This window comes from Pelodiscus sinensis, chromosome 12 (genome assembly GCF_052426305.1).
Source record: "Pelodiscus sinensis isolate ZL-2025 chromosome 12, ASM5242630v1, whole genome shotgun sequence".
In the NCBI taxonomy this organism is placed as follows: Eukaryota; Metazoa; Chordata; order Testudines; family Trionychidae; genus Pelodiscus; species Pelodiscus sinensis.
The window spans coordinates 33,669,893-33,697,490 of record NC_143063.1 but is presented as its reverse complement, the minus strand read 5'-3'; the positions used below and the strand labels follow the sequence as shown (position 1 = coordinate 33,697,490).

The 27,598-nt window shown below is 38.8% G+C and overlaps 1 protein-coding gene across 3 annotated transcripts in view; it reads right to left on the bottom strand.

The window, feature by feature from the left end:
* Positions 1–27,598, bottom strand: part of CDH11 (cadherin 11) — a 116,909-nt gene that overhangs the window by 33,261 nt on the left and 56,050 nt on the right. For 2 of the 3 annotated variants that reach the window (XM_075940035.2, XM_075940036.2), the window contains exon 2: positions 17,549–17,679. The exons of the other annotated variant lie outside the window; for it this stretch is intronic. The gene's annotated coding sequence lies outside the window, so the exon portion shown is untranslated. The remainder of the gene's footprint in view (positions 1–17,548; positions 17,680–27,598) is intronic. 3 annotated transcript variants of the gene reach the window in all.

The following is a 27,598-nucleotide window of genomic DNA, read 5'->3' as shown; positions in this document are numbered from 1 at the left end:
CTACTCTACCCACTGACTCCACTCTGGCCAACTGGGCTCCCTGCCGATAGCCAGGCTCTTCTTTGTGCCACCGTCCCAGGTCCAGCTGGTGGGGCTCTGCACTCTGACAGACTGGGTTTCTCTCTGAGCTGGCCTCATTCTGACTGTGGCAAGGCTCCACCCTCCACCCTCTCAGCCAGAAGGTCTCCCTGCCCTGGCTGCTGACCCCGTTTTGACCAGTGGGGTTCTGCCGGGCTCCCTGCCCCTAGGACACTGCAAGCTGCCAATTGCTGGTAACCTCTGCAGCTGGGGCTCTCTGGTCTGGTAGGACCACAGATGTTGGCGGACCAGAGAGTCCCAGGCCAGAGAGGTTCAACCTGTATTAAATCAGAAAATAAGGCTATAGCAACAAATGAACAGGCGTGGTTTGCTTTTACTTGATATATGAAGGACAAAGTTAACTTAAAATTGGAAATACATATTTGTTATAGGTTATATATTAACAAATAATGAGGTCTACCTGCATCATGGATAGAAACACTTTTCTATAGACACTTCCAACGACATGATCACAAAATCAGATAGGGTTGCAAGTACTCTGCTTTGCATGTGCAATTTGTTTGGCAGATGTAAAAAAACAGGTAAAAAAATTGTTCCCATAAACATGGAGGCTGAGCTCCGAATCCTTTGAACTTGTGACTAAAAATATACTTTATTGGAAATATGTTAAACAAATCTCTCTGTTGATCTTATTAGACACTGATCCTCCTTAAGTTCTGAGTAATATTCTACAGTACAACGTACTCCGCGGACCTACTCCATGGGGGCTGCTGAAAGCTAGGAATATGGCCATGGTGCTTTTCTTTTTGGAGCAATGTGCTCCCAGAATGCATGAATTGAGCAGTTCCGATGCTTTCCAGAGCCCAGGGTTGTAATTTGGATAGGTTCTTGCTATGGGTGTTGACAAGCCTATCAGATGTATTCTATTCTATTCTTCCATTCTTCTTTCTTAGGCCCTTTCCAAATGCCACACTGAGACTTGCTTACCAGAGTGGCTTATCAGAACCATTTGTAAATTGAATAGCCAATCTAAACTTATATCTGAACTATTGTTAAAATGTTGAATAATTCTCTAAGTGCAACTTTGCCCACATTTTGCCTTCTTTTATAGCTGAGCAGTGTGTTATCATGGCATAACAAAGCACAATTTGAGTCCACCATGCTAAAATATTTTTTCTCTTTAAAAAAACAGCTTTTCCTACAAAACTACAATTTCAAAATTTCTAGGACAAAAATTGTGCTGGCTGCTAATACATGAATCATAGATAAAACTAAGGAGTCAGCACATATTATTTTAACGACAAACCATAGTCTTGGAAGTTATGTCTAGCAAACTTTGTTTCTATCTGTAGTAGAAATGATCCCTACAGAGCCAAGATTGCTTCCTGTGCATATATCCGTTAAATGACCATGTGACAAGTTATTGTAGCCTAAACAATTTCTTTGATTTGTCTAGTCCAGAATTCTGCACAATACACTAAAATATTAATTGTTCCTCCAGGAAACATTTGGTACTGAATATTCAAGAGTACACTGTAATGACAAAATGATAGCCTGTGGTATTTTGAAAGATTTTACAAGAATATTCAGTAAAATTCCACAAGTTCCCAGTATAGCGAGGTCTCAATTTTAGTCAGTGAAAAAGAGAAATGTTCTCTCAATCCCTGGAGATTCTCTGACGTTATATTAGCATTGTTCTGGAAGAATTTTAGTATGGTCAGATGAACAAATACATATTTTATTTCATCATGGAGCGAGTAGTGTATATTGTGACACATTATCTTTTGATGGAGTGTAAGGGTTTCAGCTTATAAAGTCTTGACGGTTCAGCTGTAAGTCACATAGGGAACCATATGCACAAAAACATGAGTTATCCTTTCTATGCACATTATGGATCAGTGAACAAGCAGGAGAACTGTAGGTGGAACTGCTATGTTTATGCTACCTCACCTACTGCTCAGGTAGGCAGGGGATGGATGGGCACAGGTGAGGAATACGTGAATCCTTAATTCCACCTCCCTAACACACCCATCAACTGGTACATAGGAAGAAGATGGACCCTCATCTGCTCCTAGGGCAGGGCAATTGCACATTGACCCTTAGTCAGGACTCATGATAACTCCATGATCTCATGCTACACATTCTGGGTCTTAGATGCCTAAGGTTTTGTCTAGACTACAAGCTTCTTTTTAAAGAGGCTTTTGAGAAAGAATCTTTCGAAAAGCCTCTTTCGAAGGAAAGCGTCTAGACTGCAACCACTTCTTTCGAAAAAGCAAGCCGCTTTTTCAAAAGAGAGCACCCAGGTAGTCTGGATACTCTCTTTTGAAAAAGTCCTGTTTGCAGTCAAGAATGCCTTTTTTTGAAAGAGCATTTTCGAAAAAAGGTGTTCTTCCTCATAAAATGAAGTTTACTATGGTCGAAAAAAATGCTGCATTCTTTCTTTTTTGACAGATCCTGTAAACCTCATTTTTTGAGGAATACAGGATCTGTCAAAAAAAGGGTTTATATTCGACAGATCCGCATCTAAACTGCCGTTTTTTTTAAAAGCTCCATTTCGGAAAAAAAGCGGCAGCCATGTTTATGCTAATGAAGCATGGGATATTTAAATGTCTGCTTTATTAGCAATTTCGACATGCTTGATTTGCATCCTTCTGTCAACAGAGGAATGCAGTCTAGATGTAGCTTAAGTGACAGTCTCCGTCTTTGATTGGCGTGAGTACAGATGCGCTCATCAGAAGCACTCGAACTAATAGTCTCTCAGTTTAAACGGGATGGGGATAAAGCCATGTTTGGATCTGGAAACTAAAGTGGTCAAACAGAGCCTGGATTTGTTCATCTTTACTTACATAATGAATATTAACAAGTTTCTATGTTTTATTGTGGGAGATGAGGTGAGGAATTCAGAATGCCAATTTATATTTATTTATTCTGGAGGGGTTTGGTATGGTCAATTCATTTTGTGGAGTTTTTTTGAGAAGTGGGAGGGAGGGAGGAAGTTGGCTTTTATCCTCAGCAAATAATTGTATAACTCAAATGATAAGCTCGTAGGACCATTTTTAAAAAAGGATTTTAAAGGCATTTAAATAAATAAATAAATAAAATTGTGAAAACTCACAGGATTATCCATTCCTACTGCCCCAAAATGAGGTTGAAAGAGAGACAGCTGTATTCAGAAAGTATCACTGAAATCCACTTGATAGGTATTCAGCTTTAATTTAATTTTTTTTCAGCAAAAAACATATTCACTGTTCCCGCTTTTCTCTCAGTTAAAGAAAATGTCACATAAAGGTAGCTCAGTAAATCTAGTCTTGTGCTGGGAATTTTTATTATGTAAGGTAAAAAATATGGATTCAAATAGTATAGCACAATGACACATTTAAATGTATTCTTTCTTTTCTAAAAAACAGTAGCACTGCCAAACCATTTTATAAATTCTTGTTCCTCCAGGAAACCTCACAGCCATATAAGTAACCTATGGTTTCAGGCACAATAGTATTTGGGTAGCTACCCTTTCTTGCCCCTTGTCAATTTTAATCAAGTATCTTAATCTTGTGCTGAAATGTATACCTTCCAGATCTAGTGCCGATATACCCTAAGATTGTTTAGGTCCAAAACCTTCAATATTTCATACTTATTAGTAATAAGGAGATAAAAAATATAAATGAGGACTTTAACCCACTGTAGCTGAGCAGTGGCAAAAGTCCCATTGATTTCAGTGATTGCAGAATTAGACCATAAATTGTCTTACTTGTCTTAATCCCAATATTGGGATTCCAATTCTGCACATATTTATGCACTGTGAGTTGTTCCATCATCTTCAGTGAGACTACTCACTTTGTTCTGTAGTAGTACAGCAACTGGCAAAATAGGGGTATGGGCCGTACTTTGTCTAATAATACAAATCTATGATAATATACATATGTTTTTGCAGTTTCATAGAATATCATTCAGTATATATTTATGCAAGGAAGCTTAATGCTCTGCATTTTTAAATTATGTTTCACAGCACAGTATTGAATTACTGAGATGTTTAAACCTAACAATCCCAAGGTTTTTCTGAGAACAACTTTTGAAATGCAGCCATTTTTTTTCCTTTGACAGTTTTGAGATCCAATATCAGGAGATCATCAACTAAAACGTACCCCAATGACTCTTTGGAAGTAAAAGTAATTCTGTAGGAAGGAGGAGACAAAATAAGCAGCCTGACTAACAGGGTGTGATATTCCTTTTTGGCATTTACCTCTGAAATCATCACAAAAGGAAATTATTTTCCTCTGCATTTAGTTTAATTTGTAGTCTTTCAAGGAGAGTGAAATTGCCAAGCACTGTATCCAACACAAGCAGTGAAAGAGACAAGACAACTTGGTACATTACGAAGTGAATGACATAGCAAAAGGCCTGTGAGACTGATATTAAAAGGCTTGGGAAATGAAAAATGGTTGTAAACAGAGTTTTACATTTATTTGCTGCCCTAGGGAGATCTGCTTGAAATAAATGTGACACAGACTGTCTGTTTTTAAGCATAAACTCTGCAGGAAAACAGCTAGCATGAGAAAGGTAGTCTTATTAAAGAACTCAGTGATTGATAGAGTCATTTGAAATAATGACTACACTCTTGGAAGAGTTTATTTTAAATAATAATTGTGTACTTGTGCATCTCAGAGTAAAGTGGAAATCTCATAATTTAGTATGTGCTCAAAATCCAATATAACCATAGCCTCGGTCCACTTTAGTTCAGTATGATTTGCTCTTATATAAGTAAGTGATAATAGATGATGCCCAGTGGGGAAAATAACTGACAACTAAAGTCAAGTTACTTCCAATTATATGTTGTGTTCATGTTTAAACCAGCTCTGTGTTTTCCTTTACTAAATACTCATTCCAAACAAAGGCAAAATTACCCTCACATTTTTCTCACTAGCTAATTTGATTTATGACAAATAATATGCTGAGGCAGAAAATCAGTATTGAAGGCCAAGTGAAGGATAATTTTGAATGTCTTCAAAAGCTAAATATTACAAATGGATCCTTGAAAACACATATGTTACATGGTTCTATAGATGTTTTTATAATTGTACAAAGCAATGGGCTTACATTGCAGCAGCAAGGGAGGTTAAGATTAGACTAGAGGAAAAACTTCTTTATGGTCAGGATAGTTAAACACTGGAAAAATGTACTTAGGGAGCTTGCGGAATCAATTCCTTGAGGTGTTTGCAAACAGGTTAGCCAAACTTATATCAAATGGTCTAGCCAGTCCTTCCTTACTGGCCTGGCTGACCTGGCAAAGACCCTTCCAGTCCTAGATTTCTGTGACTCTGCATGCATGTTGAGCAAATTCCTTTCCATATTTCAATCCATATTTGAACCTATGCCTGTTCATTTATAAATAAATATATATTTTAAAACAAGAAAAAAATCTCACAGTTCCTATATAGGTAAGTTATTTGTTTATATATATGCATTCATATTCCCTAATCTATACATATATATATTAAATATAAACGGTATAACTTTTTCTTCAGGTATGAGCTCTATGTAGCTTGAAAGCCCGTACCTTCCTTACACGATAAAAGATATCATCTCACCCATCTTTTCTGTCTAAAATATACAGATTGGAGAGAGTATATAACTGCTCATCTCACTTTGAATGGTCTCTTTCAACTTCTTTTAACTCCTTATCTATTATCTGTGCCATCCTGTATTGAGCTATGACACTCTCTGTACCTTTCCAGACCTGAAAAAGAGCTCTGTGTAAGCTCAAAAGCTTGTTTATTTTATCACCAGAAGATGCTCAAAAAAAAAGATGCTGCCCCACCCTCTTGTCTCTTTAGTATCTTGGGACCAACATGACTGAAACATGTCTGCTATCTATATTTTAGATAGATTTAATATACATATATGTATATACATCTCAGAAAACCTACTTCTTCTAGATACAAGTAAGTCTAGATATTGTTTTCATACTGTAAAAAAAAATTGGATCAAATATATGGTTTTGGAACAATCAGGATGTTCACTGAATCCCCACCCATTAAGAAGGGCTTAATTAAGTGGTATAAAATGTAATTGTTTTTTCACTGGCAAATTATGCAAGCTTGTTTAAAATTTAACTGCTCATTTTTATGTCTTAGAGAAACAGTAGTAATTCTACATCACCAGAACAAACAACACCGCTGCAGAGTGTTCACAACCTCAAGTACTTTAGAGAAAGCAGATTCTGTGTTTGAAGGCAATACATGAATGTGAAGGATGCAAATAAAGGGAAAAGTCAGTATAACATCTTGTACTTATTATTTTTGATATTTCCTCATTAACCCAGATTCTGAACCCCACTTGGGTCAATGGCACTCCTCCTAGAATACAATTTGACTTATCATGTATACGGTTATAAGAGCTGGTCTCCTCAGTGACTTTACTTTCCCTCAAAGCTATATATTGAAATATTTTAATGAAGTAACTGTAAAATGACCCACACTACAGGATAATGACATCGTACGTGCTATTTCTGCTGTAAAGAATATTTCTTAGGGCCCAGTTCTGCAGCTCCTCTACATTTAAACGAGATTTTAACCTGAATAAGAATAAGAATTTGTCCAAGAACGAGCCACATATGAAGATATTCTAACAGCATTTGACATTTTCTACATTTTCTAAATACAGTGTTAAAAGCAATATTAACTGTTCTCTCCTCTACAGATAAGTTCCTCTATTCAATTTGTTTGGTATTTCTTCTATATTTATTAACTAGGAACCCATCTTTTAAATAAATATGACTTGGTTAAAGGGTTATAACTGAATAGAGAGGGACTCAGTGGCTAAAGTAAAGTCCACTGCAGGCTTGAATACACTAATTCTGTATTGCTTTGTTTATGCTGCAAGAATGCAGCGGAGCAGCACTAACTGCTGGGCTATTGGCTATGCAGTGATAGAGCGTAACAAAGACTTGGTTGTGCTATCCTTGGAACAATTTGTTCATTGTGATTCATCAGAAAAAAGGCAGCTTCCTGGGATGTTTTTCTCTCCTGTGTTTTTAGGAAGAGAGAAGGGTGTAGCAGTCCCTGTTAAAATTTTTAACAAAGTAGCAAGATTTGCAGCTAGCATCTAACCCCCCTGAATGCAGAAATCAACAAAAGAACAGTGTGTCCTAAATGAGATTATTCGGACAATAATAACTACTGTACAGGAATATTTTTTTCCTCCAATTAATTTGGTTCTAGTTCCCTTAGGTGACACCTGTAACTGTAATAGCCAGAACTCAGAGAGAAGAGTAACTTTTCATTTATGTGCTTTTAGCTGGCAATATAGCTATGTTTGGTTCACTATAACCCAAAACTATTTGCACAATTAAGATGATAATTATAATTGAAAGGGATCAACCTTAACAACAAACAAGGCAGGTTAGTTAGGAGGCTTTTCAGACTGAGTTATCCTTCTTGTTGGGGCATATGCCTGACACAGAATGATCTGACACTCTGATCATTTGTTACCAGTGTCAGAGTGCAGGGCTACAAATGATCTCTTCTGAATATTACATTGTTTTTGTAGAGGGTGGGAGGAGTTGTGCAAGTGCCAGCCAATAATCATTGAAGAGCTCATCAGCCATCTGCCCCACACATCAGGCACACCTCTTGGATAATTTGTTAATCTCATTTCATGACATTTTAAAATTACATATTCCTCTACAGGTTAGGCCTCTCTGGCCCAGCACCCTTGGGACCCGACCAGTCCTGAATGAGGGATTTTGCTGGACTGGGGAGATCAACGTCAGCCCCTCTGCTACCAGTCTCCAGGGTCTCCCTGACAGTTACCAGCCTCCTGGCTGCCAGCTCCCACTCTCAATCTCCCCTTATGGCTACAGACCCCTCTTCCGGCTCCGCTCCCAGCCCCCATGGTGCTGGAGTGGCTCCATTCCTGGTTCTGGACCCAGACTGGCTCCCGGCCGTCAGCTTCTCTGCCAACAGATTCCCAGGCAAACCCCTACTCCCATCCACCAGGGCTCTCTGGTCCAGCCACATCCGCGGTCCTTTCTATGCCCATCCAAAAGGACCATGGATGTTGCTGGACCAGAGAGTTCTGAATCAGAAAGGTTGAACCTATATTTAATTTTCAGCACAGATTGGGCTCTATTTCTTGAGCCCTTCCAAAATCCAACTACCTTCAGTAGAAAATTGTGCCCCTTAACCTAGAATGACAGCCAACATATTAGGTAATCTATATTGTGCAAAATATCTTTTGAAAATATAGTGCATAGGATTTCAGTAACACTCAATACTTTCCTATTGCAATATGTTTTAGTGCACTTGTCACATTTTCAGTTCTAATAAAGAGCATTTTCAAAGTAACACAGAAAATGTGAAAGCTGAAACTTTTACCTGACTCAGAAAACAAGCTACTTGGCAGCATTTATAGAATAGTTAGAACTATATTGTGCTTTAGGCACAATAATAAGTGAAGGATAGGCCATAAATTGCACTAGCCAGGAGTAGCGTCAGGGAATATTTGACCTCTCAGGTACAATTTTTCGCCTTCTGCTTTGCTCTGCTCCATGGGATAATAATTTGCTACTAGTCAATGTGCCCATGTAGGGATAACATATTAATGTATTGAAAATGATTCTCCCCAAATGGAAGTGACTCCCCATAATTTGTTCCCCACAACTTAAAGTGTTTAGATTTATTATTAATTCTTCTTCTTATTATTATTATTATTTGTTAAGATTGTTAAATGTTTAGATTTATTATTATTATTATTGCCCCTTTAGAATATAATGTATTAGGTCATGTATCTTAGAACTGTTAAGAATATAATCCTATGTAGCCAGAAACAGTCCCTCCTCTGTGTCCCAGGGCATGCTCAAGCTTGTGCAAGGGGGCTGCTTGAAATTGACATTGCAGAGATACATTGTAACAATGCATTGTCAAGCCACTAACTCTGCTATGGGAGCCAAGCCCCGTAATTGACTAAGGGCATTGTTACATAATTGACACCTGTTCTCTTCAAAACAATTGTAACTAACTCAGCACTCAGACAATGTTTCAAGAAATGCCACCCAGAAACTTGACTTTTTTGTAACTACAACTCTTAAATATGTAAAGTTGTTATTATACGAAACACTGTATGGGAAACATTAATTAGGGAATGTATGTAAGAGAGAGAGTGCTTGGATGATGAATGAATGGTTCTGAGAGGTGCCAGCCTGAGAATACAGCAACAAAGGGCTGAAGAAGGCGTCAGGTGCCAGTGCAACCAAAAGGTGTCAAGAGGAGAAAACCAAGTACTGGAGGTCCACCCGATGAGATCACTGACGAGCACCTGGCAGCCACCCTGAAGACATCAGCATGATGCAGCAATTTCCATAGACTGGCATAGGAAAAAATTCCTATAAGAACTGGACTAAAAAACTATGGAATTGGAGTCCAAGGTTCTGCTGCCAGCCTACCAGGAGCTTCAGATGCGCATCTGATCAGGACTTCGCTTCCCACTACCATCACTTGTGAACAGAATACCTGGCCAGTATTCTGTCACAAGCAACTTCCAGGCTGGTAACTATAACAAATACACAGAACCTGAATGAATGGATGAATGAATGTTTATATGTATATGGGTTAAGTAGTTAAACAACGTTGTTTGCTTCTATTTTTTCTTTATTTTTTATTATTATCTTTACAATAAATGTGGCTTTTTGCCTTATCCCCCTCATAAGATCCTGCTTGCTTTTATTGGTATAACACCCTGCTGCACTAGCCAGTGAAGGAAGGGATGAAGCCAGGACTGTGCATCTTTCACTTCCCACTTACTCTGGATGTTTAGAGGGTTCATTCAATTTACAGTCCAGATCTTCTTGGTTACTGTATTCTCTTCTGATAAATGTTTGTTAATGTTCAATTAAATATGTAATTTCTATTGGGATAAAAGCTACATGCTAATATTTTGAAGAAGTTCCAAAATACTATTTGTATGGACCTAGTAGGTATGTCAGAGCTACAGCTTTTTCTTGCAAAGGACTAGACAGCAGGGTTTGCCTAAAACCTTGGAACAAACCTTCATTTATGAGATAGGGGAATCATTTTTATCCCAGTACATGAATTCAACGGGCTGCCACAGGCCAGTCATCATCTGTTATTGTTTCCCTGAAACCCTTGTGCTATTAATTTTTCTTTTTAATGAACTGTCCAGTCTAGTTTAGCTATGGGAACTATGATGGAGCCGCAGTATAAATGGTTTATGTCGTGCCTTTGTCAAAAACCTTTCCCCTACAGCACTAGAATATAATTGAAAAGCCGTTCCAAAATAAAATAGCTGAATGGTTGCAAATGTAGGTTGTCAAGAATCAAGTGGGAAAATCCTATTTCAGAAATGCATTCTATTAGATTTTGCCAATCCCTGATCCGTGTGATTTACAAATTAGTAACACTGTAACAATTGCTAGGTTTGTATGGTCTATTAGTGTGTATTTCTGAAAGATTCCTGAATATATTTTAAAGAAGTTGTTCTTTAACTATGACTAACAATACAATAATTGGTCTTGGAAGATGTCTCCAGTGAATTAAATGAACATGCTGTACAATGTGTAGTGTTCTTTCTAATACACAGCAAAGCTTCATGCTTGAGGCAGCAAATTAGCTTCCAGGAGCAATTCAAGGTATTGTTTATTATCTCTGAAGCCCTAAATGGTCTAGGACATGGTAGTCTCTGAGAAATCATCTCTCTCTATGCCCTATCACAGCAGTTATGATTGGATAAGACATTTTTCTGCTGAGATCTTTGAGGACTGAGCTTCTGGTGAGTAAATGAGATCTTGGTGGTAAGGAGGGACTGTTCTATGCTTTAGAAATCACTTCTATTCTTAGATCATGTGACTTCCACTTCTAGGTGCAAGATACATAACTCTCATTTAAGTTTTCTTTGATCATATTTTTCTAGTTCATGGATGGCTTGAAGCAGTATTTCTTAATTATCTAATCTTGGGTAATATTAATAGTGTCAGTATATCATGCACGTTTTTCAATGTATAATGACATAATTTATTTCTCGAAACTGTTAATTGTGGAAATCAGAAAGGGGACATTATGGAGACATTATTTTGCCAATAGTTAAGGCTGAAGTTTCTAATTTGAAATAAGTAGGCTTGGTTGAAAATTTGATTTCTGACTAAACAAGATTTTTTATAAAATATGTTTTCTTTCTGTACACATTTTGATATTTTGTCAAAAATCACAATAAATGCTCAGAGTTTTCATATTTTTGTCTATAAAAACAAATATTTTGACTTAAATATGCTGCCTCATATGCAGTCTAGTTTAATTGTCCTGTGTCCCCATCATCTTTTATGGGTCAGGCTCCTTACTTGGACTTCACCTCCTATGAAGCATCATGGGCTCCTTCTTTGACTCAGCCACCACAATTTATGATGGTAGTCCTAAGATTGTAGTTCATAATGGGAGCTGATGATCTGTCAGGGAGCCCAAACCAAAACAGAATGGGAACATTAAGCTTGCAAAATTATAACTCCAAGAACTCACTGTGGCTGCTTAGACAGATATAAAGATCTGTTTTGAAATATTTTGACTTCATTTTTTCAACAGAAAATCAACATTTTCCTGTGGAAAAAAAAATCAATGTTTTATAGAAAATAACATATTCTATAAAAAATGCACACAAAAATTTCACTCATACTTTCTCCTCACCAATTTTTTTTTTTTGTGGTTCAGCTACTATGACAGCAAAATGGTGCTAGTTATATTTTCTTTAGGAATGCTTCAAATAAGATAAATAAAACATCCCATCCATTTTAACTATATTTCTGAAGATGTTACTTTAGCTCAAGCAATGCCTGATGTACAAGTCAGAGATTACACAATCAGACCCCAATTTGTCAATTGATGGAATTGGAATTGGTGTAAATTAATTTATACTACTGAAAATGTGGACAAAAATCTTGCTACAAAACGGTTTTTACATATGTGTTGAACTGTAAGGGAGGGCATGGATCACCATTCATATTGCACTCTCAGTCAGTACCAGCCCACCAAATCAAAATTGCTGATAAATGTTGGTCATGTGACACCTGAGGCTATGTCTAGACTGCCACTTTTTCTCAGAAAAAAGTATGAAAATTACGCACCGCAATTTGCGTACCTTTTTCCAATTGTTTTCTTGGAAGAGACTTTTTTCAAAATTTGGCCTAACTACACTGGGCCAAATTTCAGGAAAACCTCATCCTTTCAGAAGAGCCTTTATTCCTCATGAAATGAGGAATACAGAGCTTCCGAAAGAGTACTACTTTTCAGTGAAAAATGTAGGAAGAGCAGACGCGTTCCCTAGACATGGCAGAGTTTTCCCAAGATACCAAAAGATTCCCAGAAAAACTCTGTAGTCTAGACATAGCCAGAGGTATAGTGAACATATGTTACAAAAGGTGAGTAGTTCCAATGAAGTCAACTAGACTATTTGCATGACTAAAGTTATCAATATCCTTCAATGTTTTGTCAGATTACCCTTAATATACAACTGAAAACACCTAATCCTGCATAAATGGCAAGTGTTTGTGTATTTGAGATTTTTTCTTTATATAGTGAATATAGAAGACTGCATCTGGACAGTGTGTGTCCAAAAATGTGCAGCATTCATTGGATATATCTTTACCTTTGTTCTACAGGGTTCTTAAAAGTTCCAAATATGGAAGCCCAGAATATTGAACTAGACTCCCTTAATGTGACTGTGAATTGGGTGTTTTAACTGGCTGATGAGAATACATAAATGAAGGTTTATAAAAACTATGTAGACGACTTCTACATTAAGATAAAAAAGAAAAGTAAAGATGGCATATTCTTATGTGTAATGTGAAGCAGATTGTAGTAGGAACATTGGATATATTAGGCCACAGTATAATTTTCTAACACTGATGAGAGGGTAAACATCTTAAAATGCCTTTTTTTCCACATAGCACTTACTATGTGAAACTATTTCCTTCCAAGATCTACATTATATGTTTGGGACCCCCTTTTTTTTCCTGTCATGGTCTCAGTTTATGGTATATTATGAGCACAACAAAGATGGATATGTGACTTGCTTGCTTTAAATCATAGCAATAAATTCATACATATAGTGGGGACACTGACTTTTTTTCTACCATTTTGAGAGGTATTGTTGGTTTAACCAATATTCTCTATTTGAGTCTGAAAAAATCCTAGGGACTTCAGTGAACATGATTTAAGGCATTTAATTTCAAAGAACGCTTTTCAAGCTGATGTAATCTTCCCTTCAAAAAGAAAGGAACATTTCAAGTGTATTCACTGCCCTCTCCCCTTGAACTGTGAGTGCCTTATTCCTATTAATGATATGCAAAAACAAATGGGAAAATTTATAACCATGAGACCCAAACCTAGTGACACCAATGGCAACCAGCTAGGATTCTGGGGAATGCATCTAAATTATACACAAATTAAAATAACCACAAGATATGTGCCTAATCGTATTGAAGGTGGCACAGAAGACCACCATGCAGTCTCTCACTATGTGCAGAGGAATCCATTGTACTGGCAAAATACTCCAGTGGTGATGTCTGATGGCTTTAAGGCACATTTCTGATGGAAGACTGACAAAATGCCATGCTAAAAAAATCAGATAATTTTGTACATTTATAGACAGACAGTAGAATTCTGCTTATCTGACCCTCCATTTCAAACTCAGTCTATACAGGTCAAAAAAATGGTGATTTCTCTTGTGGCCACTAGAAAGCTCTGCAACCTCACTCCTTCCCATTTTCCAGATTATCTGAATTTTTTATTATCTAATCCCTCCCTGGTCCCAGTGAGAGGGGATAAATGTGGTTCATAGTATATACGATGATTGCTAAAACATATCGAGACCCCCCCCACCTCACAATGGAGTTGTAAAGATTAACTAAATCAGTGTTGTATAGAATTTGGTGCCTGCTGTAGTGGGTTTTTCAAACACATTTAGAATCTCATTGAAGTCACTGAGGCTGCGTCTAGATTGGCATGATTTTCCATAAATGCTTTTAACGGAAAAGTTTTCCGTTAAAAGCATTTTCGGAACAGCGTGTCTAGATTGGCATGGACGCTTTTTTGCAAAAGCACTTTTTGCGGAAAAGCGTCCGTGCCAATCTAGACACGCTTTTCCGCAAAAAAGCCCCGATCGCCATTTTTGCGATTGGGGCTTTTTTGCGGAAAACAAATCTGAGCTCTCTACATTGGTCCTTTTGCGCAAAAGCTTTGCGCAAAAGGGACTTTTGCCTGAATGGGAGCAGAATAGTATTTCTGCAAGAAGCATTGATTTCTTACAGTAGGAAGTCAGTGCTTTTGCAGAAATTCAAGCGGACAGTGTAGACAGCTGGCAAGCTTTTCCGGAAAAGCGGCTGATTTTCCGGAAAAACTGGCCAGTCTAGACACAGCCTAAGAGTTTTGAAAAATGATCTTAATGAATGCTAACTATTCTTAATGTATATTTCTAGCCTATGCACAAACATGCACCTAAATCTCTTGGCAGTTTGGGGCAGATCAATATATTGCACAATTAGGAATCTACCGCACTTGCAAGCCATGTAGCAATGCCATGCATAAACCAATAAAGTTTGGTAGTAGATTTGTAAAGAAGTTTTTAGAGCCTTCTCTTGCTGTTTCTGATTTCACCAAAATTTGTCATTCAGCAGTCTAATCCTTGTGAGTTTCACTCGTGCCTATGCTAGTTTTAGGGTGACCACCCATACTGAACTGCACTGGACAACCCCAAAATGAACATGCCCAGTCCTGATCCTGGGCTGAATGACTCCAGGGCAGAATGTACTCCTTGAGTGTTTTGTTCTTGCTGAAGCTCCAGGACAGTGCTAGCCTCTTCTCAGTGTGAAAAGGGGACTGAGGTGGCCCTCATATCCCCCTGTCCATGAGGTGCACCCCGCTCTTTCTCTTCTCTTCCTCCCTGGTCAGGACAGAAACTGGAGCCAGGAAGTGACATGAGCCAACTAGGAGTCCTGTGCCTCTCTGAGGGCTGGGGAGGAAGAAGTGTCCTGGATTATCCACCTGCCCTGGGTAGCATACCCAAGGGAGCAGGCATATGGGTTTATAGCTGCTGTCAGACACCCCAGCATGCTGCCCAGGACCAGTGGAGAGGGGTTCCCCACAGAAGCCTGAGCTCCCTGGACAGCTCTTACCACTGCCTGGTTCTGTCTTTTGGCTTAGCTAGGAAGCAGAGCCCCAAGGGGAATAGGACCAGCATGAGGCAGGTCCATGGAGGGGAATTTTGCATTTTAAAAGGTGGCCACCCTAGCTGACTGGCAGAGCAAAAGAAGAAAGTCCTCAGGAAGAGTGGGACAGGTCTCTGTTACGTGACTACACTGACTATGCTCTAGCTCCAGTTTTCTGCTTTGTTTCAATAACCATAATTGTATATGCATGTTTTGCCTTGGTTATCGTTGCTGATTTGTATACTAAAAGAGAAAATCTGCATTTCTCAATAGATACAGAAGGAGTGAAATTGGGTAAGAAAAAAATCCTCCAAAATGAAACAGAATTTAAGAGCCATCTGGATCCATAGGTTTACATGACAATTAACAAATGCCATTTTTGTTCATTCTCCTTTACAAGAAGACAATTCAAATATCCTACAATGGACATCCGAAAATCACACTGCAGGAAGTCTTTCTTTAGAAATGCTTAAATCTTTAGCAGCTTTCTCTAACTCTGCAATGTAAAATAACCTAGAGAATCTAGGCACTGGCTTAACCTGAGTTAATTTAGTTAATTTGGGCCCCACATTAGCAGTTCTAAGTACTCTCCTTACTTTCTCAGGCACATGTTGTGGGCACTTCATACCCATCTAAATTAAATATTTAAATTAAATCTGCTTGTGAGTGTAGCTATGAACCAAGAATAAAAAGATCAGGAGTAATCCTGGGCTAGTCTAAGAAGCCAGAAATGAGAGGGGTACCAAAACACACCAGTTGAAAATAAAGCAGTTTAGGGTTTATTCAGAACCTTAGTGATGTGAACGCTACAGTTCAACTACTTGCATGAACGTGCATAGACAGCCCAATCCGCCTCCCATTAAATCAGTTGCTTAACTCCCACTGATGAGAACAGGAGTAGATTCAGGCCTGTAATTAAGACAAGGTGGGGTGGAGGTTATTTGTTGGGTGGTGTTGCTTTTGCACACATGCGCTGTAGTTACTTGAAGCCAAATCATGCAGACCTTATTCAGGCATTTGCCTGATCAAGGACTGGGTATGGATGGCAATATTTGTCCCTAGATTTTTAATCAATAACATCAAAAACTGTTAGATATAAATATACAGAACAGCTTATTCCTAGTTTAAAAGTAAAGAGGCTCACAGATTTCTCAGCAAAATTAAGTGGAGAGAGTATCAGTGTAATGGTTAAAACCATTCTACAGAAGCTTGATACTAATTGCTGCAGTCTACCTTAACGACTCAGTGAATGTTGGACACGCACATCCATGTAGTTGTTCACAGGGATGTTGTAGTGTTTTGGCTATTTGGCTGCCAGAAATGAGATCATCACCATTCAAGGACATTTCCACAGAAATGAAGCATCTGTCAAGCAGGACTTCAGTGTACTGACTATAAAAAGATGTAAATGAGTCGGCTAGCTACAAGCTTTAATGTTATAGTCTTGTAGACTTTATTATAAGCATCACAATTCAAAAGGGCTTTTACATCTTATCCTTTTATGAGACATTACTTGTGTATTATTTTATAGATTTGATAACTGATGTAAAAATATGGATACTTCTAAGAAGTCTCACCTCAAAGACATCCCTAGTTTCAGTGATAGATCAGAAAAGCTCAGGAAGTGAGAGGTCAAAGGCTGGTAATAGAATTATGAAGACGCAGGAATAATAGAACATTTTCCTAATCTGAGGTTTACCTCTATCACCCTGCCTCCACATTTTCAGCAGCTTTTTTCAGTTAAGCCTCATAGTGGACAACAAAACCTTTTGCAGCACAAGTATGAATGGCTGTTTCAAGATTAGTGACATGACATGAAATAGCACAGGTGAAAAATAAATACAAAAGCTGCTCATCCATGCAGAGGTAGAAAAAAAGCAACACAAAGCCCATTTTGGACAAATGTATATGGTTACTGTGATTCTTTTAGAAAATTCCTGACTATAGCTTATTATCCCTCCTTCCCCTTCAGTGCTAAATTCATTTCTGGGTGTCCTCAAGGAATACTGTGATGTTATAAATGTAAATGAGCCTCATTTCAATATGCTGTAATGAAATTTTTGACAAGCTGCAAAACTCACACCTAAATGCACAATGTCCCAAAGCACCAACTCTCTGAGTAGCACTGAAGATCAGTGGACCTATGAAAACTCTGAGAAAATCTGTCAACACATTGGCTGAAACAAGAGGTCACTAATTGTTGAATTGCCATAATGTATATATTTTGGAACAACAAAAAGAGAGAGAGGAACATACACCTACATTGTCAAATATAAGTTTATGAAGTCAAGATGTCTTACTCACCTTCACCCACTTGAAACTTGTTGCCAATTTATGTAACATATTCCACCCATTTGAATGGCCACTTAATAAGTCTGTGTTGACAATGCCGATTTAAGTTTTGTGCTGCCGCTTATCCGATATCTCAGCTTTTGCTGTAAAGAATGAAAGGTTCACTTGAAACCAAAAACAACATTATAAAAGGGGAAAAAACAAAACAAACATGCCCCCTGACTTTTAAGTTACTCCCAAAGCCCAATGGGATTTCAGAGAAAGTTGAATATCTACAGGCCAGGGTTAGAATTTACAAGTAACGTTTACCCATACAGACCTATACAAACTCTATGGTCCAGATTTCTATTGTCAGACACCATCTGTGATCTGGCATCCCTGTACAGGCTACGTCTACACTGGCCCCTTTTCCGGAAGGGGCATGTTAATTTCAGAGATCGCAATAGGGAAATCCGCGGGGGATTTAAATATCCCCCGCGGCATTTAAATAAAAATGTCCGCCGCTTTTTTCCGGCTTCTAGAAAAGCCGGAAAAGAGCGTCTACACTGGCCCCGATCCTCCGGAAAAAGCGCCCTTTTCCGGAGGATCTTATTCCTACTTCAAAGTGTAGACGCTCTTTTCCGGCTTTTCTAAAAGCCGGAAAAAAGCGGCGGACATTTTTATTTAAATGCCGCGGGGGATATTTAAATCCCCCGCGGATTTCCCTATTGCGATCTCTGAAATTAACATGCCCCTTCCGGAAAAGGGGCCAGTGTAGACGTAGGCAGCGGGTATTCCTGGGCTGGTACTCAGTGACTCCTCTGTGCCATCCCAAAGCTTCTAATGCCCTGCAAGCTCAGGGAGGGAAGAGGAAGATAGAGAAGCCGTGTGGGGGATTCTCAAGGCAAAGGCAGGGTGGCTGCGGAGCCCTGTAGAAGGGAGCCAAGAGTGCAGCTCTGTAGCTGGTGGCGGGGGCTAGGAGCAACTGCCCGGCTGCCACAGGGTTTGGTATGCTCCCATGTGGCTGAACTCCTGGGGCTCCATATCTACTCTGCCTGTTCCCCCAAGTGTCACTCCATTTCAATTAATGGTGGCCCCTCTACTGCCTCTGGAGTGGAGCCATGCAGCCTATTGCAGCAGAGGCACTATCATTGACCTCCCCTGGTCTGGCAAATGCCCTGCTTTGGGCCCAGTCATTTCCTAAGGGTGCCAGGACAGAGAGGTTCTACCTGTATTGGAAGAATGTTCCCATAATTAAAGTGCTGGAGGCAATGTCAATATCCCTTCTTATCTCCTCTCTTAGACAACTAGATTCTCATGAAACAAAATGTCTGGGAACATTTTCCAGAGCAAGAGACATGGTAGAAAAAAAATAAAACTAAAAACAGCTACAGTCACACCATCAGCCAACAATATATGCTTCCGGCATTTCGAAGTGGTCTAAGGCCTTCTAAAAATCAGATATTTTAGTATCATGACAGAATAAGGAAAAGAGGAACAGCATCTAGAATATTCAGGCTAAGTGGCCATGATAAGGGTTACAGTTATATAGGGAATTAAAAACATTGGCTGGGGTGGCTTTGGTTTTTGGCAGATAAATGGAATACACCGTTAGTTGGGTTCTTGGTCATGGGAAGGTTCCTTCATATGACAAGAAAGATTGCTTTATTTTCATCCCTACAAACAATGTTATTTTAGAATGTGTACATTGTAAAGTGTGTATTTCATTTTTGCCCACTTTCCACAGCTAGAGGCTATCTTCTTCATGCTTCTATATACTTAGGCTTGACAAAATCCAACTGTTACTATTTTATGAATTTAACAAATAATGTTCATGTTTATTTTTAAGATTTCCTCCCCACTTTTGTTTATTTAAATGATCACAGTTCCAGGAAATGACATCAAGCTGTAGTTTTCCTACTTTGCCTATCTTTACAATGATGATTATTGATGTTTGCTGGTTTGTGTATGTCTACTGTGAAATCCATGTTTACTAACATTTTAAAAACCCTTATCTTTCCAAGCCTATTGCATACAAACACATATAGATGGAAGCATAGCCTGGCATATAAGACCAGCTATTTTCAGTTACTTCCCTTCCCTTATATTTGTAAGGAACAGTACTAAAGTAAACAGTAAAGAACATGAAAAATCCCAAGTACTAACACTTAGAAACTAAGGGCACGTCTAGACTGCAAGCTTCTTTCGAAAGAAGCTTTTTTGGAAGACATCTTCTGAAAAAATTTCTTTCAAAAGAGAACGTCCACACAGCAAAAGCGCATCGAAAAACCGATCTGATTTTTTAAAAGATAGTGTCCATTCAGAGTGGACGCTCTCTCGCATTTAAGCTGTGATTACTATAGACAGAGTAGCCACCAGGGCACCTGTGCTTTTTCCTGGAGGCCTCTTCTTTCAAAACAAAACCTCCTTCTTCAGCGTCCACACACGCCTTTTTCCAAAAGAACTCTTTCGAAAAAGGCGTTCTTCCTCAAAGAATGAGGTTTACCAATGTCAGAAAAACCCCTGCGTTCTTTTGATTTTCTTTGGAAAGAATGCAATAGCATTGTGAATGAAAGTGAAGGTTTTTTCAGAAAAAACTGCCTTTTTTCCGAAAAAATCCTGTAGTCTAGATGCACCTTAAGTTGAAGTAACAACAGTAACTAGGAATTAAAAAAACAAACATTTTCAGACCTAAACTATCCTAAAAGTGCTATAAAATTTATTCACAACAGATACATTCAGTCTCAGGCACCGAAAAGAGCCTTCAGGCTTTTTAGATGAATAATTGAATGAACATTCCAAAATGTTGCCCCACTTTTTTTCTCCTGGAAGGTGATACATCAGCTGTAGACACCAACCTTCTCCTAAGGGCACTCATCACATATGTTTTTTTCCTAATATTTCTTCTACTCCTTGGAAAGTTAAAATGCACCTCCCAGAGTCAGAGTGTGGAGCTTATAGTGTCAACCTCTAAACTTAGAGGTTTCACCTACTCATTCTGAGGTCCACAGTTGGCCTGGATTTTTGGGCCCATTAACTTGGGTAGAATCAACAGAGGTAAAATTGAGATTTGTGGTCTTGGAATATATCCAGTCACCTTTTGAGCACTAGCCGGAACTGCCTTGTATCATGCTATTTATGTCAAAGGAGCCACAACTTAATATTAAATTCAGTCATTTTTATGGTCCTTAATTTTTATGCAGTCTGGAAAATACTTAAGATTATGCATAGTCTATATCTTTCAAGTATATCAAATGATGAAATGAAACAAGATGACTGAGGATGACTACATTAAATCTCAATAGAGAGCTACTCATCTTCTCTGAAAAATGTATCAGAGCCCTGAATAGAATCTGTCATCAACAGAATTTGAATGCTGTCTTTATTCAGCAAGCAACTACAGTCTGATTCAGAACTATTCTGTATATTTATGGCTGTGTGCATACACCTGTTGATGGATAGCTACAGTATGCTGATTACTATCTACCGGGAGCAGATGAGAATAGAAGAGGCACTTTCTGAGATATTCAATAAAATAGCAGACAGTTTTAAACATGCTTTGATTTTTTTAAAATATTATTTGCCCCTTTCAGTGACACCTAAATTAAAATTATCAAAGCCTCATGATAGCACTGCACAATTATTATATATTAAACTACTGTAGTACTAAAATGGGGCTCCATGCTTGAAAGGGATCCAAGCAGAGCGTCCTTACACCCATGCAGAGTCCCACCGAAGTCAGTGAGACTCCACACTGATATCAATGTTCAAACACACAGACCGGTTGGTTGCATGAGGACCTTAAACAGGAATTAGATACAGCAACCACATTACAGAGAACAAGCTCATGATTATTACTCCATTATCCAGTGACTATTACTAAGAGATGATCAAAGGGTGTTGCTTATTATGTTCTCAGAACTTATGTTATGCATTTGGCAATAATTATTAAGTATTTTGGTGTGAGATAATAACTCTGTTATATCAGTGCAAGATGACTGTAATCAGTGGAATAGAGCAGATATAATTCAGGGAGACGAATGACCCCACATGTCCGCAACAACCTGGATTACTCAGAAGAAAACTAAGCTTCCATTTCTACATTAATACAATTTTCTGCTAGTATGGTCCAGACATTTTTTTCTTTGTCTTTACAGACTTCAGTTTGCTAAACATTTAAATAATAAAACAAGTGTAATATAATCATGGGCCATTAATAGCTATTTCTTTATTTTGTGTAAATAATTTAAAAATGTTAATAATAACATGCCTGTACGGAGGACTCAGCATTAAAACTAAATGAAATGAATTGCTCACATGTGGCTTTTTCTTGGAATATTTTATATTAGCAATGAAATTAATACATTAGTTCAGGGCCTACATTTATCCTAAGATTGTGAGCAGTGCTGAGGAAGATGGCCTCTGTGTGCGCCAGACTTGGCTGGCTAAATGTTTCTCCATATTACACTGGCTGCTAATGGCCCAAAAGGATGATTGGGCAATCAGGGATCCCTGGAGTTTAGCCTTCTGTGCCAGCAGCATGGAAGAAGATGTGGGACAGTGGAGACAGCAGGGTCCCTCTATGATGAAATAAGTCTTTGACACATTTTCTGGACTTAAAACGAGGATAGAGTGGCACAAAGACAAGTCACACTTTATCCCAGGTTCTGGGCATAAGTATTCCATCTAGAGTGAAGCCAAACTATATGAGCAGTGGGCTACCTGTGGCCCATCAGGATGATTGGATTGTGAGAGGCAGCACATGATGTGCCTGAAGGCAAATGTTCAGGACATGCTGGCTGCTGCCCCCACAGTTCTCATTGGCCAGGAACAGGAACTGTAGAATCTGGGAGCTACAGGGGGCAGTGCCTGCAGATGGTAACATCTAGCAGACTCTAATCAGATTACCCTGATGGGCTGCATGTGACCTGCAGGTCTTGGATTGCCATCTCTGAACTGAATTTGCAGCTGGTCAGCGTTTTGCCAATATGGAATATTTCAGATATTGTGCTTGAAATTACACACACAAAAATGAGGCACAGAAAAGGAATAACATTGGAAAGGGACTAAATTATGCCATTTTGATAATTTGCTTATATGAAATGTACATGGCTGTTTTACAGAACCAAAGCTGTGCTCATGGTAAGGTTACCATGCATTTTGGAAGACTCTGTGTCCATGGAGCTGGAAGTGCCTTGGTTTCATTCTCGGCACATTTTTAAACTTAGTTATAACTTTGTGAGGTGAATAGAGTTGTGGTTGAAAACCTTCATGTTTATTCCCAGTTCCCAGCTCAAACCACTATACAATGAAATTTCTTTATGTACATAAACACAAGACCATCAACCCTCCTATGTATACAATAGTTTAGCTGTCAACAAGAGCTCTGTTACCAATAACACAGGATTTATGCAGGGTACATAGATTTCAAATCAATATTTCTTACAAATATTGATCATTCTGTGTAGCAAATACCAAATAAATCTGCATTTTCCACTTCAGGGAAGGAAGGAGAAACTCTATGAGCCATGTTTTTTCATGACAAGCATGATGGAAAGCTACTGTATAGTTACCATCTATTACATCAGTATAAAAAAAGCATAGAGACTAGCTTATCTTAATGCCTGTTGCATATATATCAAGATGTACTATCTGATATTATTATTTTTTCCATTGTACATATTTTTACTACACTGTTTTCCAGCCAAGATTTGCAGTTTACAGGGAAAAAATCAAAGGAAAGAAATAAACAAAAACACAACCACCAACTAAGTAAAGAAAAAAGTTCCACTAATGCACTGAAAATAACATGCCGTATTTACAAAATATTTTGCTCAAAGTCCAATGATAATTACGAGAAAATTCCAGTGAACAATGAACAGTTCTGGGGCTTCAAATGGATTTGACACAGTGGCACTTTAAATCAAACTCCTAACAAGATTTTATTTTTTTGTAAAGTAAGCCATGTCTTAACAGTTGGGCCATACAAAGTGACAACCCTAGAAATTTTGAAAGTGTTGCTGGTGAGATGCAAAAATACATTGTCAGTATGGTAATTACTTCATAATGCCTGATGTTAAATGGGCAGGCCTGTGGCCCAAGAAGCAGCTGAATCCTGCATTGTCCTCGCATGATAAAAAGATTAGAGAGTCTGAAAAGCAGAGGAACGGAATCTCACAGCTTCTTAGACCGTGCACTGAAAGGGCCATTATAACATCATCATAAATCCTGGGCTCCCTAGGCACTTGACAACTAAAGCAGTGGACAATAGGATTCTTGTGTGGAACAAAACACTCCTTGTCTGCCAAAGGGTTTATCTGCTTCATTTACAAATGTCTTTCATTGTACCAAAATAATTCCCTATTAGAAACACTATTAGGAGCAGAACTAAATAAATATTCACAGCTTTGGTATGTTTTCAGAAATGAATAAACCAATACACTCAAGTAGCATGCAAAATATGATTCTTTCCATCCCCTCTTCCTGTATCTAGGTATTTATTCATGCACCCTTTCTATCTTTTGGTACATGCAAAATGCCTATCATATACCACATTTACTAACAGAAGAGAAAAATATTGGTGAGCTGGAAGGATTTCAAAGGAGAACAGCAACTGTGATCAAGGTGCTATATGGAATGACTTCCACAGAAGAATTTTGAAAGCTAGGTACTCACAGCTTTGCTAACACATGATAAACACAACTTGGCAGTTAAGGAAACAATAAGAGACTGTAAATGTCTGAAGGCTTTATATGACACACAGAGAGAAAAATATTTATAATGATAAATGGGTGCAATGATGAAATTAAGAAAGAGAAAATATCAGGGAAAAATACCCTCCTTGTAGTGATGGATGCAAATTTGTGACCAAGTCTCCCAAGTGAAGTAGTGGTAACCAATTTCTTACTATATTTGAACTTAATCTGGTTAAAATATTAGGATATTTACAGTTGAAATGAATAAGTAAAACAAAAGTAGATTAAACAAATTATTAATTTGCATTTAAAAATGCTGGTACCATGTTTGCACCTCTTTTGTGTTTGGTATCTGCAAATATTTAATTAACGACATTTTGCTAGCAAAAGTCTTGGGAAAAAGAATTTCTAATGTTCACAAATGATTAATGAAAGAAAAGCTTCAATTAGTTATTCATTGAATAGAATCAGTTTGTAAATACAATCAGGGAAATCACAATAATCCATGAGGCTAAAAAAGTCAAAGGAGGTTAGCTTTTTTTGAATGAACTATTTGTCCAGATGTACTGTACTCCATATCTGACTACCATTAGTTTATAAAAAACACAACTATTTCCAGATGTCTATCCAGAGCGTTAAAGATATCATTTTAAAATGTCACCAAAAGAAAGCACTTGGCTTACAAATACTAAAAGTATGGGGAAATTGAAAGCATGGTTAAAAAATCTCTGAGAGGGTTTAACAGAATACCTGATAAATTCATAACATAACAATGATGTAAGCTCATACCTCTATTGAAAGGACTTAAGTCTAGGAGGTTGGAAGGTGTATTTCTGGTTCTGCCACTGTGTGACATTGGTAGGGTTTTTTTAAGTATTTTATCTATCTAATGCAGAATGCCTATACACAAATATAATATGGAAAACTCTGCAGGTAATTCATATTCTGCAGTTCTAGAAAAAAGTGAAACACACACATCCATTAACCTCAGAGTCACTTCTTTTTCCCTGAGCAAAAGTAACTCATGGAACATTTCACCCATAAAAAATACACATGGTGAGCAAAAGCATAGTTCTGGTTCATGGGGCAACAGTCACTGGCTGCTGAAATAGCTCATATCCGAACCTAGATTTTGATGAACACTTGAGATGGTACATTGTAAAAAAGAAAAAGGAATGGCACACACAGGTCAGAATTGTACAGGTGGGCCCACAGACTCACTGGGAGCCTGGGCAGGGATGCAGGGTCCAGCTCCACACTCCCAGAAGGTGCAGGGCCCAGGCCCTAGAGCAAGGCGAGCAAGGCACCATCCACCATCCACCGGCCAGGCCCAGAGCCCTGCTCCCAGTGTCCTGCCTTGAGCCTCACAAACCCTTTGGCTAGGCCTGTCCTGCCTGGTGGGGCCTCAGACAAAAGGGGCAGTTAGAGCAGTCAGCCCACAGTGCTGTCTTGACTATTCTCCCCCTCCTGCCTCCTATACTGTCCAGCATGCCATGCAGGGCACCAATGGCGATTTGAAAGGCCCAGGACTCCTGCTGCTGCTGCTGCAGTCATCTCATCCATGCCTAGGGCTGGATTAAGGGGGGGCTATCAGGGCAGCTGCCCGGGGCGCCAACCTATGGGGGGCGCCTGATTGAAGTGGTAAGGGACGCTGCACCCCTGGAGGTGAGGCTGTGCATATGCCGTGTGGCTCCCCTTACCACTTCTATCAGGTGCCCCCGATAGGTTGGCGCCCAGGGGCGGGGCCGTGCATGCGTCGAGTGCCCGCTGCTTGGGGCACGAGTATGGCTCGGTCCGGCACTGTCCATGCCTTGAAGATAACTGTTTTTATTCGATACCACACACCTGTGACGTAATGCCTAATTCTTCGATGAAACAAAGGATACATTACATGTGAGGACAGAGTGCAGACAGCAGCACAAATCGTACCCACAAAAGCAAAGCACTTAAGAAAACAAATGATAGGGAAAACACTGATCAAAAGAGGAATAACAAAGGTTACCCTTGTTATTTTATCCTCAGTTTCTCCTTAACAGTCAGAACTTCTGACACATTCCCCTCACCCCCACAAAATCAAACATTTACTTATATAAAAGCATACATTTTAGCATCAAAAGACAATAATAAGATGCTTAAAAAGGAAGCATTTCTGCATACAGTCCTCTTCTCCCATCCTGGCTAATACAACGATATCACCAGAAGAACAACAATTAACAATATAGTCAATATATAAAATCATCAACGGGTTAAATGGTAACGATCAAAAACGGCAAGAGTAAAAGCCCCACATTTGAAGGGGGAGTGGTTAATTAAGAAATAATTATTAATCTAAATCCCAGTTGAATACAAATTCATTACTTTTCTTTCCAGGGGCTAGCGGAGCCAAAGGCACATAACAGCCAAAAGTAAAATACAGATAACTCCCATCTGTGTAAATCAAATACATGTATATTAATTCACATGCATATTAATTAACATGTAAATACAACTATAGAGGTTCTGGAAATAATGAGAGTTCAGGACCCTGGCCAGGAGGGGTAGCTGGGGACACTTTCTTGGAACTAGGCTTAAGAAGGTACATGTGCACAATACACACAGGACAACTGTGGCATCTGATAGAATCATAGAATCATAGAATAATAGGACGGGAAGGGACCTCAAGAGGTCATCGAGTCCAGCCCCCCACCCTCAAGGCAGGACCAAGCTCCACCTACACCATCCCTGACAGATGTCTATCTAACCTGTTCTTAAATATCTCCAGAGAGGGAGATTCCACCACCTCCCTTGGCAATTTATTCCAATATTTGACCACCCTGACAGTTAGGAATTTTTTCCTAATGTCCAATCTAAACCTCCCCTGCTGCACTTTAAGCCCATTACTCCTTGTCCTGTCCTCAGAAACCAAGAGGAACAAATTTTCTCCTTCCTCCTTGTGACACCCTTTTAGATATTTGAAAACCGCTATCATGTCCCCCCTTCCCTAAGGGAAGAGCGCAGGGGATGGTATTGAAAGACACACAGTTCTTCCCCCATCTTGAGATGATAGCATGCAGTAAAACAAACACAGGAAGAGGAAGTGGGCCAGAACCTAGGGCAAGGGAACAAAAACAAAATATGGAAGGAAATTAACAAACAAGGAGGAGGAGGAGTGGGAAATGGAAAGCAGAAAATTAAAAAGAGGTACAAATTAGAAGAGAGCAGAAGGCATTTTGAAAACCACCCAACCTGGTTACTTTTCATGGTCTATGGAAAACTGGTTAATAGCAATGAAAATGAAGATAAGTGATGAATGAAAGAAAAAAAATACATGATTGAAATTGCAAACTGGATGAGAGAATGGGTACATTTTCATAGCGTTTGTCTACACTGCAGTGCTATTGTGCTATCC